The sequence below is a fragment of the Micrasema longulum genome, unplaced genomic scaffold (assembly GCF_059751315.1).
Source record: "Micrasema longulum isolate JH-2025_06_02 unplaced genomic scaffold, ASM5975131v1 h1tg000982l, whole genome shotgun sequence".
Classification (NCBI taxonomy): domain Eukaryota; kingdom Metazoa; phylum Arthropoda; class Insecta; order Trichoptera; family Brachycentridae; genus Micrasema; species Micrasema longulum.
In genome coordinates, this window is record NW_028278172.1 from 277,816 (window position 1) to 294,991 (window position 17,176).

At 32.5% G+C, this 17,176-nt stretch overlaps 1 protein-coding gene across 1 annotated transcript in view; it reads right to left on the reverse strand.

Annotated features, from left to right (window-relative positions):
- Nucleotides 1-17,176, reverse strand: part of LOC148277781 (AT-rich interactive domain-containing protein 5B-like) — a 135,646-nt gene that overhangs the window by 81,705 nt on the left and 36,765 nt on the right. The gene's annotated exons all lie outside the window — the stretch shown is intronic.

Here is a 17,176-nt window from a genome sequence, read left to right on the forward strand (position 1 = left end):
GATATATTAAACGTATCTGAATGGGGAAGACGAAATAAATTATTGTTCAATATTTCAAAATGCTCAGTTATGTCTTTCACCAGGGCCCACAAAACGCTATTCTTCTGCTATAGAATGAATGACCAGAATCTTTTGCGGATTGCGAAGGTTAAAGATCTAGGCATCACTTTTGTGAGTTCCCTGACATTTCATGATCAGATCGAAACAGTTTGTAGTAGTTCATTGAAGATGTTAGGATTCGTCTTGCGTACTGCTAGGGTTTTTGGTAGTACACGAGTACTGAGAATTCTTTATAACTCGTTGGTGCGAAGTAGACTCGAGAGTGGCTCGATGATTTGGGGACCGTGTGAGTTGAAGTACTCTCTTATGGTGGAGAGGGTTCAGAAGAAATTTCTTCGGTTTCTCTACATGAGGGAGTGCGGATATTATCCATGGCTTTATCCCACTGAGTTTCTCCAGGGTATGCTCGGTTACAGCAGTTTGAAGACTAGAAGGAATGTGTATTTAACAACGCACTTCTTTCGATTGTTGCGCGGTATTATTGACAACCCTGAAATTATGCGGAGCATTAGCTTTTATGTTCCTGATAATTACCTTAGACAGCGTCAACATAGACTGTTTCACATTCCAATATACAGGACCAACCTGCCAATGGTTATGCCTGTTGGAAGGGCTATCTCTATGTTGAACAATATCACTTTGGACATTGACATTTTTCACGTCTCTGAGGGAGTTTTTCGTTACAAGATTCTCTTACTTTTTTAACATATTATTCTTTGGATATTATGTATACTAATGTGTTTTTTTTACATATACCTAATTTTACCTAATTATTTATATATGTATGAATTAAGATATTTTATTTTGTAATGTACATATATATGAATAAATAAATAAATAAATACTTCAATAAAATTTAAATAATTCAACCAGTTTATTCTCGCTAAAGATGGGCGTTTCGGTTATTTGATAAGAGTAACAGATATCATTTTATTTAAATAACTGTTTTATTTAATACCTACCCTCATTAAAAAAGCTTTTAGTCATTTGACTTCACAAAAGGTAAGAGATGGAACAGTTAAGGAAATATGGAAGTTAAAACATTACAGAATGACTAAATATATATAAAACTATGCAATGTCTCTCAGCAATATTCCAAAAAAAATACAAAAAAATGTGAGGAATATAGACCTATAAATATGTTACCAAAATACGAACAGGTACTAGAAATAGTAATAAAAAACCAACTAGTTGAATATCTAGAAGAAAATGATTTATTATGTGAAGAACAATCTGGATTTAGAAATAAAAATTCTTGTGAGTCGGCGATCAACATTGTGATAGATACATGGAAAAATAATATAGATAAAAATAGGTTTATATTAGCTGTATTTCTAGATTTTAAGAGAGCATTTGAAACGATAGATAGAAAAAAATTAATACAAAAACTAAGAATACTTAGACTATCTAATAGTGCTATCAAACTGTTTCAAGAATATCTAAGTGAAAGGAACCAAATAACAAAAATAGATAACTTAGAATCGGAACCGATTGAAAATGAACTAGGTGTCCCCCAAGGATCAGTGCTAGGACCAATATTGTTCATTATATATATAAATGACATCACACAGATAATAAAACACTGCAAAGTACGACTATTCGCAGATGATACCCTTATATATATAGCGGGAGAAAACTATGAAGACTCAATTAATAAATTGAATGAAGATCTACAGAACATATCGTCATGGCTAAAGATAAATAAATTGAAATTAAATGTTAGTAAAACAAAATATATGGAAATAGGTAATAAAGCACATGGCATAACAATGAATGTAAATATTGATGGTAAAATTATTGAAAGGGTTGATGAAATGAAATACTTAGGAATTATTCTTGACTCCAGATTAAATTTAACATCACACTTTGAATATATACATAAGAAAATTTCAAAAAAGATTTTCTTCCTAGGAAGAATTCGAAAAAAAATAAACAAAAAGAGTGCAGAACTTATATACAAAACAATAATTGCCCCTCATTGGAACTATTGCTCTACTATATTATATTTAGCTAACGAGGGAGACATAAACAAGTTTGAAATACTACAAAATAGAGCAATGAGAATTATACTGAAAAAAAGCAAATATAATAGTGTTGAAAAAATGAGAAAACAATTGAACTGGATAGGAATAAAGAAAAGACTATTGTATAATGTATTTGTATTTATATATAAAGTGTTCAATAATCTCATGCCAAAGTATTTTATAAGTGAAATTATATTAAATAGAAATGTACATAAATATAGGACAAGAAATAGAAATAGGATAAGACTACCACTTAAGAAAAAAACAAAATAGCTTAATGTATAAAGGGTTAAAACTGTATGATGAGATGCCTGAAAGTATGAAGAATGAAAGAAAACTTACGGATTTAAAAAAAAAATGTTATGTTTATTGTAATAATGTAGTTATGTAAGAAATATTTAATAAGTATTTGTTATAATTGTAAATATATTAGTTAATATACAATGTAATATTAACTAACTTAAGTAAATAAATAAAAATAAAATAAAATGGGAAAAATGTAATATTCATAAGCAATTGCTTAAATTATTTGTAGTTGAAGTCAAAAGTGATAATTTTTTTAATTTAATCGCTAGAAAATGAAAAAACTACTAGTTCATGCTCGCAGCGCTGGCGAAAGTCGGGAAGCTACTAACTGGCTTCTGGGAGAAGTACTAGAAACTTTGCTGATCGCGTGTGACGTGCGAAATTGTCTCTCTCGCTCCCGATATATACCTACCTGTAGATCAATCACAAATAACTATGGACGTGCTTAAAAACATGCTAAGCATTAAAGCGATCACAATGAACAATAATGAACATGCTTAAGTTATCGCAGTCGGTTTGTTTTTTGTTTTCCTCGTAAATAAATACAGTTCACTGGCGAAAAATCAGCGTTAACTAAAAAAAATAATACAATATATTGCATTTGCAAAATAGTAAGGAGTATCTAATACAAAAAAGATAAAATTAAATTACAATTACTATGGGGACTGCTTTTCTTGAAATTTGGCTCGCCGACCGCTGGCTAAATGCAATAAATAGCATAGTAAATAAAAATAGTAGTTTTGGAATATTTTATGGTGAAATTCGAATATGTGATTGCGCAGCAGGATTATACGTCGCGAAACGTAAATATTTTTACATTTTATATAAGTGTTCACGGATGTTGCATTGCGATCGCGAATACGATAAACAACCATGGTGAGAAATTGTTATCACGTCGCTTATTAGCACGTTGATAGTTATTTGTGATTGAGTTAACGGTGAATGTTATGCAGTGTGTAAAGCAGTGGCGAATGGTAATTTTTTTACAGGTAAGCAATAAAAAAATATCATATATTTGTACCTACATAGGAGGTGCATAATATAATGTAAGTAATATATACTATAAATTGATATTTTTCTGCGGTTCTGTGTGATACAACAACTCTCATCCATGAAATCAACTCAAACGATGTAACTTCGTGATATATTATATTATATAGATATATTATCCATTACTTTAATGTATAATTTATTGAAAAATAAATAAAAAATACCACTATGAATTCAGTCGATATTAGGTATTCAATTGAAATGTCAACTGGCCGAATTGTTCTAGTAATTAATAGTGCTAAAAACGGCCGCGTCGAGCGCCGTATGTCCTGCAATATGACGCATGAAAGTAATTATGGTCTTATGTCAAAAGTACCATCTCAAAGAAAAATAGTCCTTAAGAAATAATGTTCGAAACACTGTTTTCCAAATCAAGAATCTTTAAATAATTTGTGTAATCTGCAAGTTTAATCTAGGAGAAAAAACCCGCACTGGGGTTTAGACATTCAAAATATAGTATACTTATTTGTACGAAAAAATAAGCTGGAATAATCGGCTAGTTTCTTGGCTCTTATTAATATTTATATTTATATTAGGTTAAAAATACAAACGGTGGAAATGATTTAAAATAAATGTTAATAATTTATTTATTTTTCTGTAAATAAAGTTACAATAAAACATTATTATGGTTAGTCAAATATAATGGTAAGCTGCGCATAATCGCTTCTATACACGGTTCGCCCCTGGTGTAAAGTGGTTTAAATACCTCGACTAACATATCCCTTCCCAAAAATATTTTCCCTCTCTGTTGCAATAAGTTTCAGTATTATACCGAAACGTAATCGGAGAGGAGCGAGCAGTTTATTTATTTTTTAATTTATTTTAAAATTTACTCACAAACGTATCTGGTTTACGAAATAGACACAAAACACAAATATAAAATATTTAATTCAAGGTATCCCAATACGCGGAGAGCCGGCCGCATTCGCCGGGCGGCTCCGTCGGGCGCGGCGCCCCGAGCAGAAATGCCCAAACCGCCAGTTCGGTCGGGGTCGTCGCGGGGGGCGAGCGATGCGGCCCCCTTTACCCGGTGGGGCGAAAATGCGCGACGGTAGTGGCGGGACCGCGCCGAAAAGGGGAGATGTGTTTAGCTTAGTAATTTTCGAGAGGTTAGATTTTAAAAGCAATCCAACAAGATTTACATCTGTTGATGGCCTAGCTGTACTAAAATTTAAAAATTAATATGGACAACGTCCTTGAAAAAATGTCATAAAAAATACCTGTAGTACTTTCATCTCTGACGTTCTTAACAGTTATTTGGTTTTTCTATTTAGTTTTTCGTATTTTTTATTTTCTCTCTATCTATCCTCGCCTCTGTTGTATACACCACGATTTGGTCTGACACACGTTTTGTATATCCGAATTATGTTTCCAATAATCATGTGTTCATTGTACTATACGACATTTCTTGGGCATCCAGAAGTTTACTAACTGAGATGGATATGTTCTCATCATCACTATGGCAGCATCATCTGCGTGGCATGTGACGTTAATGACCTTATCTCCCTTAGTAGATTCACTACTTTTTTTTATTCTTAAAAGCGTTTTTTTATATATTTATTCTGTTTGTGTAAGAAAAAGTTTTTGGGGTATATATTATTATTATTTTTTTTAATTTTATTTTATTTATTTCGAATACAAACAGATGTACAGGTTAAATGAATATTAAAAAAAAAATGTAAAATGTGTACATAGTAGAGCCTGCCATCCGATTGTATGTATTCACTAAATAATACTGTAATAAAGCGACGACGGCTTGAAGTTTAAACTATATAAATAATAAATATACTATATATTAAAATAAGATAAATATGGACAAAACAAGGAGATAGTGGAAAGGAAAAGAAGGAAATTGATAAGGAGTGGTAAAGGATGCTTGAAGGAAAGTGAGAGTGGAAAATTGCATTATTGTGCTATATTTAGTTATAAAGGTGCTAAACTTGCTTTGTTTCTTTGTTTTTCTCAGTATGTGTTATTTGTTAAATGTTAATATTATTTATGTCCCGAATTGAGTTGTTGTAACTCCTGGGAATGTAATTCAACGCATTGAACTTGTAAAATAGTTTGTGTTATATGATTAATAAAAAAAAATATTTTATAACGAAAGTGGTTAGAAGACAGAAAGTTTCCGTACTGATTTATTATTTTTGTAAAACATTTTTTAGCTTAGTATTTTTATCTTTCATTAAATATTTTTTTATTATTTTCTAAGGTTAACCTTTTATTTTATTTCTTTCTTATTTCTTTTCCATTTTTAGATCTTTGATAGGAATACCCAGTCTTTAAAACGGCTTAACGAGTATGTGGAGGGAGTACTTTTACTGAATAAGTGGCGTTATCAAATAGTGCAAATAAAAATATCGCGATGTTTGATTTGAACTGACAGAATATTGGAAATTATGTTTTTTCATACAAAACTAAAAATTTTGTTTGTTGCTAACAACTGAAAGTGAGAGATGATGTGTCCCATAGAATGACAGAAAAACATAGTCATTTAAACAGGGTGTTCTTTAAACCCTGTCACATCTGAAACCACGATGATCAGTATGGGCAAGAAAACATATTAGCATATTTTTAAAATATTAGGACAAAGAAAAGTTTTAAAAATTAAATATAAAAAAAAAACAAATGGTTGCTTACTTCTGCAGGAGAGAAGTGAGGGGAGCGCAGCGCAGTATCCGACTCTCCCCTCCCTCTTCGTTTCTCCCCTGCAGAAGTAAGCAACCATTTCCTTTTTTTAATATTTTATTTTTTAAAATTTTATTTGTTCTAAAAAAATATATTAATGTGCCAATATGTCGTCTTGCTTGTACTAATCATCGTGGTTTCGGATGTGACAGGGTTAAGTGAACACTCTGTATAATATTTTTATGTAGGTGTAAGAATTTACGTTTTTTATAGCTTATTTAAAACGGAAATCACCGCCTGCCACTGACGAACAGCTAAAAATGAGAGATGATGTATCCCATAGAATGACAAAAAAACATAGCCATTTATATAGTATTTTTATGTAGGTGTACGAGTTTACGAACATTTTTTGTAGCTTATTTATAACAAAAATCACCGCCTGCTACTGATGAATAGGTTTATTGGGGTCCAAAAAGACCCCCGTTCGGAAAACGTGAACATTTTGGAGTTTCAGTAAGGAAAAGCTTAAGATACTTAATCATCACCATCATACTATTCGCACTAGATGATGTTTAGGGCACTGCATTGTAACACAAAATGCAGCGTATCTCAATATACATACAATCGCTTAAAAATTAATTACAATAAACGACAATTGAAAAACCCGCCTCTTAAAGAGGTACATATTCACAAGATATTGGTTTTTGTAACAGGCTGTAAATTAAAAGGCGCCAGTAAAGGCACGCGGTGGAAATGCGAGAAATAAAACGACAGCCTCGAAAAGGTGAGTTGATACATTTTCACAGAGTGGTTTAAAATTGCTGGGAACAGTTGACGAGCGCCCGTCGCAACATTTATCGGATAGAATTACGAAATGCACTGGTCGCCTCGGGTTCACAAAATTAGTATTAATAAATAATGACAAGTGGGCAACGAGAAAGTTTAGTGCAGGAACTTAGGGCTGTAACACGATTTTGCCATTTTAAAGCGCAGTCCTTTCAAAATAGCTACATTAAAATAAGGAAATAAACAAGAGGTAACAATATATATTTTTTAATTGTTTCTGATAAAAAAAAAAATACTTTGGTGTTATGTGACTACTTATCCGCCGGAAGATAACGATTTTAAATATGGGACCTTTTCACACATGCCACGCAAATCCACCCGGCCCGGTAACTTTACCGCGTTTATCCTTCAAACGCATACAAAATGTGTCACCTTTTTTTTTTTTTTTTTAAAAGAAATATTTGCGTTCTTATGATTTACCCAAATATTAATTTTGAGGGCCATTTTCAACGAGTTGTAAATAACTCACTATTATAAAATGGAATCAAGATGGGGTAAAGTGGGATTCGAACCACGGAAGGTCCGTGAGTCCGAGACACTAGCCGCAGGACCACAACCCGATCTTCACACGTGCTGTAAAAATCTAGACGGCCCGGTATGGCTTGTTGTTCCTTTATCCTTCATCTTTCCTCCCCATCCCCTCTCCACTCTTGATAGTAGTGTTATTTTTTAAATTTTTTTTTGTTAATCTTTGTTTTTAATTTTTGTATAAAATTGTAAGATTCAATGTGTCCATGTATTTATAATTTTCTCAAACTGAACGGTTTGGGTGGGTAGGAAGAAATTGTCTTAAGGCAATATGCCCGGCCTTATATATATATATATATATATATATATTGTATATGTACGTATATAAAGTGTCAAATAAAATAAAATATGCCGGACAAAAATCTGACAAATTCTTTTGGGGTGTGCATAATCGCAAACGATGTTTTTTATCATTATCAATATTAATAGTTCGAATAACCGAATTCGATTATTCCCGTAATCGACTTTTTATTTATGGATAATGGGTCGTTTTTTTGACTCAGTATCCGCACAATGCTTATAAAGTATTTATTTATTGATTTTAAAGAAACAAACAGTCGACAATGATATTATAAAATTTAAAAAAAAATACAGTTTAAAGACAGACCAGCAAAGTTTCTAAATAAAAATCATACATATTATTCAATTGTGTTACAACAATAGTTATAGTTATTGTTCAAACACAGAACGGAGAATGTTACTCAGTGTGTAAAGTGACTACTCAAACCAGCCACCGACAGGTCATAAGCCCTGTAAATTCAAAAACTTATAAAAAATATTTAAGAAAAATACCAGATTTTATAAGTTGGGTAAAAAATAAATGCCACTTGGTTATAAGCTTGCCAATGTACAAAAGGTTGCTTTATCATCGTCATCGTGTCCCCATCCACACCCTGTGATACATAAGGCACTGCATTGGTGCACCAAATCAGCGTTATTTATTTATTCATACAAATACATATATTACAATAAAAAGATAATAACGTATCCCTAACTCTATGAGGCCAAGAGTCCTGCGCTTAGTTGGAATACAACATAATGGAAAGGTTAATTGATTCATTAATAAGGATTGATTATCTGTTACATGACGTGACGCTTGTGGCGCACCAAATACAACGTATATTGATTATCTGTCACATGACGTGACGCTTGTGGCGTACCAAATGCATCGTGTATTGATTATCTGTTACATGACGTGACGCTTATGGCGCACCAAATGCAGCGTATATTGGTTATCTGTTACATGAAGTGACGCTTATGGCGCACCAAATGCAGCGTATATTGGTTATCTGTTACATGACGTGACGCTTGTGGCGCACCAAATACAACGTATATTGATTATCTGTCACATGACGTGACGCTTGTGGCGTACCAAATGCATCGTGTATTGATTATCTGTTACATGACGTGACGCTTATGGCGCACCAAATGCAGCGTATATTGGTTATCTGTTACATGACGTGACGCTTATGGCGCACCAAATGCAGCGTATATTGGTTATCTGTTACATGACGTGACGCTTGTGGCGCACCAAATACAACGTATATTGATTATCTGTCACATGACGTGACGCTTGTGGCGCACCAAATGCAGAGTATTTTGATTATCTGTTTACACATTAAGTAAACACGCGGGCGAACGTGCCAGTTCACAATGGGGCGGACTGATCTCTACTCGATTCCCTTGTTCCCGAGAGCAGCCATCGAGTCGAAAACAGTCGTCCAGGGTTCTCCGTGTCTCGGCGGATGAAGACAGAACTGAAAACCACACCAAAAAGCGTGTCTAGAAATGTTTCGTGGATTGGCAGAAAACACTGGCATAAGTGTAATATACTTTGAAGGTGACAATATTAACCCAATAATGACTGAAAGATTTTTTATTTTCGAATTTCATTCTGAAATTTCAGATAATGGTTGTTATTAAAGTAAGGAAATGACACTTTTTTCCAAAATTCTACAGTTCTGTTTCCCCACCTCTTGGGATCCTAAAAAAAAAACCGGTTAAATAGTCAATATTTCTGGTTTTTCTTCCTGTCTCTTTCCAAACTCATCTGATTCTCAAAGTGTCTAACGTAATGTACTTTGATTAAGTTTGTATGCGCAAGCTTTATCTCCCCCATTAAAAACAACTGTTACTTTTAATTTGTTAGGTTAATTCATACATGTATCTTTCAATATTTTTTTTAGTGCAAATTATCAATTCTAATTCTGACCAGTCTGTTTTTTGGTAGGCTGGAAAATGTTGCTTTTAGCAGTAAGTACGCCAAAGTACTTATTATTTGTACTTGAAGATGAAAATAAATAAATTATTATTTAGCATATTTGCAATAACAATGTGTTATCTCGAAGAACGCAATTTTACAGGAAAAACACTTTTACTTCAAACATTTATAAAATTAAAAAAAATATAAAACCTGAACGAATGTTTATTTCAACCATGAATCTTAATTAAAGATAATGAAATGAATTGAAGATCCATAGTAAAAAATACATTCGTATGGATTTTTTACTTATCTTCCGGTAAAATTGCATTTTTAAAGATAACACGTTGTTGATCATTATCATCATTCTCTTTCCGCACCTAATGGTGCATAGGGCACTGCATTGGTACACCAATCGCTGCGTATCTTGATAATTTTTGTTACACGAAGGTAAGGTGATCAGTATTACGCTTTGAGTGCCAGTCTAGGAACTATGAAATATTTAAATGTTAAAACACCCTGTTAAATAATATTTCATTTCAACCATGTCGGGAATCGAATCCGTGACCTCTTGCGTGGTAGGCAAATGCGCTGACCATTACACGACGAGTTCGACCTGTATACTAAAATAATATTTTTACATTACTACTACTACTACTACTACCATCACGCCATTTCCCCGTAGGGGTAGGCAGAGAGAATGGACCGCCACACACGTCTATCCTGGCATACATTCCTAGCGTCTTCCACATTCATACATCTTGTCATATATGCCCGCCCTTCGGTTCTGTCTGCTTTTGACATGACCAGACTTAAGATTTTGGTTTATCTGATCATGCCGCGTCTTCCTCGGTCGTCCTCGTCTAACGTTGCCGTTCATTTTCGCCATATATACTTGTTTTAGCATTCTCTCGTCGTCCATTCGTTCTACGTGAACAAACCATCTCAGAGACCCTTTCTTAATCTTATCAATCATACTTGACTCAGATTTACACTCTCGCCTGATTTCATCATTCGTAACGCTGTCATACATTGATTTCCCACACATTCATCTAAGAGATCGCATTTGAACCGCGTTCACTCGGCTTTCATCCTTCCTCTGCCAGTTCCATGTTTCACTTCCATACATAAGTGTTGGGACTAAAACTCCGTTGTGCACTGCCAGTTTAGCTTCAATTGACATATTTTTATTAGAAATTACTGTGCGTAGTGCTCCGTTCATTCTGTTGCCCGCATTAAATAGTAAATTTTATGAACTATATGAAATATAAGACGTAAAAATTACTTAAGATTTTACAGTTTTGTAGAATTGTAACTCTGCTTACGTCGACCATACATTTGAAATTTGCGAGATTACTGCTAAAAGACAAATCACTATGACGGATAGAACGCCGACGCTTTTTTTATTTCCATATGTAACTCGTCATGCATCGGTAAATATCGAGAAATAAATAAATAAAATATAGATACGCAAATTGCGAAAGAGTATTTTTTTTAACAAACTGTCTTGTTTCCGAAATCGCCCGAATTCAAGGCAAATACGTCACGGCCCTAATTACAAAACACAACTGAGCCCGTACGGAGCGATCCGATTGCGCAAAACGAAAACTATTCCGCCGTTAAATAAATTAAAATTATTTTTTGCAATTCTGGCGACGAACGTTGTTTCCGCCGATGCGCGCCGGTGGCAGCGAGGACACTGGCGGAAACGATGTTCGCAGAATAGATATAATATTTTTATTAAATTATTATCAATTCGAATTTATTTGAGTTTTCTTCCTCTTCTGATTTCGATCCCCGGGATTGATTTGCGGCCGCAAATCTGAGATTTTTTCCTTCTGTGAAATACTAAAAGAAGCCATATCGTCAAAACACTGATAAAAAAACCCCTAAATGCATTATTGACTGTGCACGTTATTAATATATGCGATTTTCAAGAATGTTTTTAATGTCAGTTAATATTTATTTATTTTACAGAAACAAACAGTCGACTATGATATAATAACATAAAAAAAGATACGGTTTAAAGACAGACCAGCAAAGTTTCTAAATAAAAATCATACATACTAAATTGTGGTACAACGAAGGGTGTTTTTATTTGTATTTGTATGAGAGTAAGTGTATAGGTGTGTATGTCAGCGGCGAACCGTCCATATAATCGATTATTCGCAGCTTACCATTATATTATTTTATAGGAATGGTTGACTGTACAGAGCTGCTTGGTTTAATAACAATACATGTGCCAGCCAGGATTTGTAGACGGCACCACCTGTTTTATGTACCAATAAGTAAAACATCGTATGTTAAAAATGCTTTTTTTCGTAGGACTTTTTCAGTGTACATTACAAAATTTAAAAATATAGATTACACAAACATTACTCTGTCAGATTTAAAATTTACACTAAAAATGTATTATGTAACTTAGTAAGACATTATAATAATAAATATGTTCATCTCCCCTCCCCTCCTTATCCTCTCTTCAAGCATTTTTGTCCTTATCCCGCCCAATTTACAGTAACTTAATGTTCTTAAAATAAATATTTTAAAAATCTTTGATTATTGAGTACATGAAAATAACATTTTTATATGTATAAATTGTATGTATTTATTTGATATGTAATATATTTTCTTTACTAACTTTGTATACTATGTGGAAATCTGTTATTAGTTCTGAGTTTATACACTATATCTGTTTGTTTACTAAAAATATGTATGTAGAACTGTTGATTTCCCAAATAAAATAAAATAAAATAAATAAATATTTCACTACCAATAATAATGTTTTATAGTAGTTTTAATTATAGGAGAATAAATAAAATAATCTATATTTATTATAAATTAACGTCACTGTTTATATCTTCCTCAAAAAATAAATATAAGCTGCTAAATGCGCACCCAGCGCATTGCCCGGTTCCGATTATTGCAGCTTATTTTTCAATACAAAATGTATACTGTATTTTAACATTCAAAAACCCAGTTCGTATATTTTCCTCGCTGAGTTCACTCGCAGATTACAGATATTATTTCAAGCTTCTCTATTTGGAGAGTAGCATTTCGAGCGTTATTTCCTAAAGACCATTTTCGTTTGATAGTATTCTGTTGACATATGACGCCAGTTTTTTAGTCCGCGCGTTTTAGCTAGTGGCGCCTCGCTCGGTGTCGTCAATTCCTCGCATTATTCATTCTCAGTTTAGAAGGAAACGAAGCTGACGGCTCGGCGCGGCGCAGCGCGGCGGTCACGACGGTCACGTGACATTTTTGTTGCAATATTATTGCGAATATTTCTAATGAATGTTATTGTCATGTTATGTTATGTAATGTAATATGTAAAGTTAAAATTATGTATTTTGGCATAAATAAATAAATTTAAATCTAATCTTATTGTTATTTTTTAATTTTTCAGAAAAAAAATAAATATCGTAAAAGAAAAAAAAAATTGTGTACATAATGGGAGTGACGTCTTACAATAAAATATTTACTTTCTTTTAAATTAGTACCAAAATATTTGCAGTATAAAATGTAAATTACAAACAAATATACGGTGTTTTTAATCAGTGCCAAACAAAAAGGAATTATGAATATACTTATTTTATTATTCCTATTTTTTAACATATTTTATTTTTTTAAACTTTTGCATACATGTACTGTCTAAAAATAATGGAGAATATACCTACATATTACGCAAAGTTATTAATTGTTGTTTGTTTGTTGGGTTATTGGTTAAAATTATTTTGATTAAAAAGAAGTGGGTATTGCGTCTTCTGTTGCCAGCAGGTGAAACTGGAGCTGGAGAGATGAAGTTGTTTTTACACAAAACCATAGAAAAAGAATCCGTGTACCTGTATATACTTTTTTTTATACGCCTCCACTCATTTGCGAGATTACTTATATGTATGTTTGTACATGCAGGTACAAATTATGAAAAAAATTAAAGCTTACCTATAAAAAAAGTCACCGTTCGCCACTGGTGTATGTGTGTATGTGGGAGTAAGTGTTCAGGTGTGTGTATGTGTCAGCATCATTAAATTAGTATTACAAAAAATCCAGTAAAAAATAAATAAATGGAAAGAATCCGATTGGGATCCATAAAAAGTGAATGTTGTTTGTAAACATTAAAAAACAAACTTATTTAAACACAAAAAAAAAACATCCTTCCATTTTTTTGTGTATGCATTCTCAACGAATGCCACCCTGGTAGGTCGATGAAAAAAATATTTGTGCATCTAACTTTTTTTTTACAGATTCGATTGAAAATTTTGAGATTTTAATATCTACGAACACGCGCAGCGCAAATATCTACATTTCGCTCAAAACCGCACGTAAATCGGTAAAGCCGTTTAGGAGTTCAGTGACATTACACGTGCAGAAGAATTATATATTTATAGATATATAAATTTTTAAAAAGTTAAAAATTCAGAGGCGTTTTATCCTCTCTGCCAACTCCTGCGGGGAAACGGCGTCATGTAATGTCTGTATAGAGCTGGAAAAAATACATATAAATGTTTTTTTTCAGCTGTTTTCAAAAATGTTGTCATTCAGAGGGTTTTATCAGCATACGACGATAATATTATATGGTGCGTAGTCCATATCTCCGTTGGTAGCTTATCTCAAGAGGTCGTCCCGCCGACGTTAAATTAAATAGACGTTATAGATGGCATTTCTATTCGTAGGAAATTAGGAAGTTTAGCGTCTAGGGAAATTGGACATTATAAATAAATTGAAATTATGGTTTGACAAAAATATATTATCTTTAAATACGGATAAGACAAAAATCATCCCATTTTTTATTGACAAAACAAATTTAGATTCAGTAGTAAAATTAATTATTAACCAAAGCAATTGCAACAAAACTAACTGCGATCTTACATGTTCAGTACTTAATACAACAGATACAATTAAATATGTAATATTTAACAGGGCGCACAGCAAAGAAGAGAATTGACGAACACAAAAGAGCTTGTGTAAACTTGGGCACCCTGACAAATCCGCAATAGCGGAACACTTTATAGACACAGGACATTTTTTCGCCTTTGAACCAAAAATTCTACATAAATCTAGTAATTATAGTGCACGAATAATAAAAGAGGCAATTGAAATACACAGACATCCAAATAATATAAACAAAGACGACGGGCTTAAATTAAATTCAACATGGTTCCCAGCACTATATATGACAAAAACGAATAGAAATGTGCCTACTGCAGACTGCGACATGGTACAAATTACTAGTACATAAACACATACATTTCTCTATAAAACACACAGTTTTCCCTGAAGATGGCTCCTGCAATGGTAGCCGAAACGTCGGATCAAATCCAACATACACGGTATCACCCAAAAAAGATACATAATATTAATATTGACAATTAAATATCTCGGTGTATACATAGACCAAAACTTCAAATGGAAAGACCATATCAGTGAACTAGTTAAACGAATTAGAAAATGTATATACATATTTATTAAATTAAGGAATATTTTAAAAATAGCTTATTACTCAATGGTACAATATTTGTTACAATATGCTATTGTAGGATGGGGTGGTGCATATGCCAATATATTAAACCCTCTTAAAATAGTACAAAGATTAATTATTAAAGTAATATTAAAGAAACCCTCAACATTCAATACGGAAAGTCTATATAAAATATTTAAAAATCACACAGAAGACACTATTTATAAAATAAAATTTATAAAGAATTAAAAATAAAAGAATTGGAGATGAATAAGTCACTCAGATACTAACATAATATTAAAATTCCTAAATTCCACACAAGTCATGGTCAAAATAGTTTTGTCTTCAAAGGTGTAAAAAATTATAATAATCTTCCCAATAACTAAAAACTATTAAAAATAATATATCAATAAATAAATTTAAAGTAAATCTAAAGAAAGTGTAAAAACTGCATTAAATTTTAATTAGTATGAATGTATTATTATTTTATGTTTTTTTTTATATATCCTATGTTTACATACAATATTTGAGTTTGTCCAAATGTTCATAGACAAAAGACTGGATTTCACCCCCTCGGGGGTCATTAAGATTAACAAATTACAACAGGGATGGAGAATACCTTAAATAAGGGAGTATGGAAGTCAAGGCATTTACAGGGCTTATGACCTGTCATTGGCTGGTTTAAGTGGCCACTTTACACACTGTGTAACGTTCACAATTTTGCCTATGTTTGAACATTCATATTTCTTCAATTCTTCCATCTGTTGGTTTTAGTGAAGTTGAAGAGCTGAAACCTTTATTGTTGCGAAGAGATTCATCTGTCTGAATTATTTCACATACTAGGCAACGCCTGAAAACAATTTTTCAAAATCGGTTAAGCCGTTTAGGAGTTCAGTGACATCACACGTACAGAAGAAATATATATATATATTTAAAGATATATAAAATTAAATAAAGTTTACTGGGAAGTACATTGGGGAGATTATTGTGATTTTTGACACCTTTAAAGACAAAGCTATTTTGACCATACCTTGTATGGAATTTAAACTAATAAATAAATAAGTAATAAATAATAAAATTCCAAAGAATACAATTTAAAAAAGATAATCAGATATTAAATTGGAAATTATAAATTTTACAAATTTAGATTCATATACAGGATGTTCTTTAAACCCTGTCACACACGAAACCACGATGATCAGTATGGGCAAGAAGACATATTAGTATATTTTTAAAAAAAAATTAGAAAAAAAAAAATTTTTGAAAATAAAATATTTAAAAAAACAAATGGTTGCTTACTTCTGCAGGGGAGAAGTGAGGGGAGAACGGCGCAGTATCAGACTCCCCCCCTTTCCCCTCCTCGTTTCACCCCTGCAGAAGTAAGCAACCATTTGCTTTTGTTGATATTTAAAAAAAAAAAATATTCGTTCTAAAAATATATTTTAAATATAGTAGTATTGAAAAAAAACTAAATATATTGCATTTCTTTTTGTTAAAATGACCGTTGTTTTCTTTTAATAAATAAAATAAATAAATAATTATTGTAGTGATTTTAAAATAGAGTGATATTATTATATTAGAATAAAGTGAGTTTAATATATTTTTTTATATTAGACGAATTCTTTGTGTTAAGAACGGAATTTTCAATGTCATTCAAACGATTATATGTATATGATATGTTTCGTATACACGTATGTATATTAATAGTTAACAAATGTGTTGACCGGACGGACGGTTCGATGCGGACCCATCTGATAAGTACAAAAATAAGTAGAAACACTAACTAACTAACTAACCATCACGCCATTTCCCCGGAGGGGTAGGCAGAGAGGATAGAACGCCACACCACTCTGTCCTGGCACACTTCCTTTGCTTCCTTCACATTCATACATCTTCTCATGCACGCACGTCGATTATTCCGACTTTTCACATGACCACTTTCAAGAATTTGTTGTACTTGATCATGCCATGTCTTTCTCGGCCTTCCTCGACTTCTACAACCGGACACATTCGCATCGTAAATCTTTTTAGCCGTTCTTTCATCATTCATTCGCTCCACATGACCGAACCATCGCAAAA